Consider the following 3623-nt stretch of genomic DNA (forward strand, 5'->3'; position numbering starts at 1 on the left):
CCCGGTATTTATGGATTAGTACCATACAAGATACCACATGGCCATGATAGTAAGGTGTATAAAGTGTATTAAAAGTGAGTAGTATTTTAACTAAATTGAGATAATTCCTAATTATGTGGATAATCGAATAATTATTTATTTTAATGGGAGATTAGCAATTAATTAAGATGTTGGTGGTTAATTAGTTGGGAATGGATAGCCAAAAATGTGTCAGCAACTAAATCACTCTTATTTCATGAAGCAAGATGTCACATTAAGAGAGTCTTGGGGATTAGTCATCACCTAAGTGGGGCCCACACCCACTAAGGTAATAGATATCTCAAAAAATTACAAAGAGAGTCATGTCTAATCTCCATAGCAATGTGAATTACTCCAGCAAAATCATACAAAATAATAGTAACGTGGGTTACTTCAATGATTCATACGAGATTGCATTTTACCAAGAATATACAATAGACGGTACAATCTTTCAATGATTCATACGAGATTGCATCTTAGCAAGAATATACAATTGACAGTGCAATATTTCAATGATTCATATGGATTTATCTCAACTTCGATCCGCCGTTACGTGTTTTCGCAAAAGCAAATTGGCTCAGGTATGTTAAGGCTATCCCTTCTTTCCTTTTGGCATGATCTATACGACACGAACGAAACGAGCAAATGTACAATTTACATAAATGACTCTATTCATAGAAATACTAGGGGTGTCTATATTCTTAATTTCCCATGTGAATTATTATTATATCTTCTATTCACGAGTCTCAGAAAAATACGTATTTGATAAAATTTATCCGATAGGCATATTATTTTTATGACATTCCGAGAAAATCTTATTAATGTATTTCTTATGCATTTCATGCATTTATACATGTACATTGACCTATGACCAGATGACTTTATATACACGTACATTATATAGGTGGGATATGAGAAAAAGTTATGGCATTATATACGCACCACCACCTGATCAGCTGGTATACGTTGATGAATTGCCCACAGTGGCCGAAATGATATGATGAGATTCCCTCAGAGGCTTGAGGATGTTATGAACAAATATACATATGCATGGTATGAGATTTATATGCATATGCATGACATTATAAAAATGAAATGATTCACACAGCTATGCAGACGTACATGTCAAGTCTTTTACTCCATGTTTCTCTCATGTCTATTATTTACTGATTTTCATTCCTTACATACTTGGTACATTATTTGTACTGACGTCTCTTTTTGCCTGGGGACACTGCGTTTCATGCCCGTAGGTCCCGATAGACAGGTCAAGAGCCCTCCAAGTAGGCTATCAGCTCAGCGAAAGATGTTGGTGCGCTCCATTTTCTCCGGAGTTACTTGTTTGGTCAGTATGATTTAGACGTGTATTGTTTGGTTTGGCGGGACTTTATCCCGACCTTTATGACAATTATGTATTCTTAGAGACTTGTAGACATATGTTATGTACATAAAAGATTATATGGCCTTGTCGGCCTATGTTCAGTGTACGAGTGGTTATTTTGGTCTTATAGGCCCGTATGTCTTATGTATAAATTGGTATTACATGTTGTATTCTACTTATCTCACGAAAACCTTTCTGGCTCAGTTATCTATGATAGTATGATATGAAAAGACACGTTATATTGGTACTCGGTTGAGTATGGTACCGGGTGGCCGTCGTGGCCCATCGGTTTGGGTCGTGACAAAAGTGGTATCAGAGCAGTTCTGTCCTTGGGAGTCTACAAGCCGTGTCTAGTAGAGTCTTGTTTATGGGTGTGTCGTGCACCACACTTATAAGCAGGAGGCTATAGGGCATTTAGGACTATCACTCTTTCTTCTTAGTCTAGATCGTGTGGTAGAGCTCAGTTGTAAGAATTCGAACTTCTGAATTCTATTTTATTCGTAATACGATGATACGTACATCCAAAAAGACAAATTGGTAAGAGGTTACATGTGGCTGTGGAAGAGTTGAGTAAGAGAAACTTGACTTTTCATGATGCTTATAATGATTAAATGTAAGGTCTTCAGCAGAACATGTGGGTACTAAGACGTGTAAGCTTCTTGATAAGAAGCCTTAAGGCAAGAATATCTATCCATCCTTATGGTGAAAAGCAATGAGAGATTCAGAAGATAGATACAAGTTTCAACAATAATAGAGGTATGTAAAATTGGCCACACCCATCTCATTTATGCCTTACGGGGGCTAACGAAAATAGTATAAGAGAAGGACAGATATCAGGATCTGGCTGGAGTTAGAGTGACCCGAAATGGTGGATGAATTATTTGCGTTAGCTGACAATTTCGAAGGATATTACAAATGTGCTAATACATCTCCTTGTAAGACACCCAGATGGTGCACTCTAAAATAGTACAACTAGATATGAGTACTAAAAAAATAGGCACTAGAAGCCTGGAAGGGATAGATATTACCTTAGTGTGGCTCCCGTCCGTAGTAGAGAAAGAATGTTAGGCAACTCGAAGAGCCAGTGGATGGAGCTAGGGGAACTAAAAGCAAAGGGAGTGTCTTGCTTAAGTTCTCAGAATAAAGTGATAGACAGAAATGCTAGTAGGGAAATAAGAATAGAGTTAATGAACCATTATGAGTAAGATGTGATACATGGATAACAACGGTAGATCAAAAAATGACAGTATTACAGAGTCTATAATCAAGTGAAGGAAAAGATGAGAGGTGGCAGGCCTTGAGATAACAAAAGAGTATAGACCATAAAGTCATATCCTCATTTCAAGAAATAAGTTCATGACTCTAACGTGATAACCAGAAGAAAGAGTTAGACCCCAGAATAATAGAAATCAATATGGGCTGGTAAACAAGATAAACTAAACGTGAGTAAAGGACTGAGTGATTGGATAATAGTTAGCATCATAAGAATTTCAGATTACGTTCCGACAATAGTAGAATGGACAACGGAAGAAGATTCATGAGAAATTCAGAGAATGATTATTCAAGAAGACACTTCCCTAAAGCAAGCAATATGAGCAAACTTAAGCTTAAGGGACTGTATGTTCCAGTTATACTAAGTGTCACCATCGCGAGTAAGGAATTTTGTTATCCTTGGTACAGAAGGATTACCGCGAGACAAGTAAGGATCATCGATGATGTGAAAAGATGACAAAGATGAGAAGGTAAAACATCTATACGTAGATCACCGTAGCACTAAATCTTAGTGCTCCCCTAAAGGGGGGAATATGGAGTGCTGTGGCATTAAGTCAGAATTAAGTGATTCTAGTAACTATGGAATGGTAAAGGAAGAATGCGATTAAAATGAGAAAGGGATAAGATTGCACTAATTTAAATCCTATAGATATGCTATGATTCTAGAACATTATGCAAGCATGACGTCAAGGAGAGGAAGTAAGGGTTCCTACCCGAGATGTTATTGATAGATAAGGAACCAGTACGAGACGTAAGTTAAGACAAAGGAAATAACCCAAGGAAGATTACGCGGACTATTGATATGAGAATGGGCCAACGAGTAGTTAGTAGTTGATTCAGGATGAGCCTAGTTATGGCTAAACAAGAGGACACAGACAAATCAACAGATTGTGCAAGACGAACATAGTGAACCCCAACATGGGGAATTCAGTCTCGCAGATATAACATCGTGATC

The 3623-nt window shown here is 37.4% G+C and overlaps 1 long non-coding RNA gene across 1 annotated transcript; it reads left to right on the forward strand.

The window, feature by feature from the left end:
- Positions 1-280: 280 nt before the first annotated feature.
- On the forward strand, positions 281-1599 carry LOC138895159 (uncharacterized). Its single transcript, XR_011409376.1, has 2 exons — positions 281-599; positions 1269-1599. It is a non-coding gene; the product is annotated as an uncharacterized lncRNA (long non-coding RNA).
- Positions 1600-3623: the final 2024 nt, after the last annotated feature.

This window comes from Nicotiana tomentosiformis, chromosome 7 (genome assembly GCF_000390325.3).
Source record: "Nicotiana tomentosiformis chromosome 7, ASM39032v3, whole genome shotgun sequence".
NCBI classification, from domain to species: Eukaryota; Viridiplantae; Streptophyta; class Magnoliopsida; order Solanales; family Solanaceae; genus Nicotiana; species Nicotiana tomentosiformis.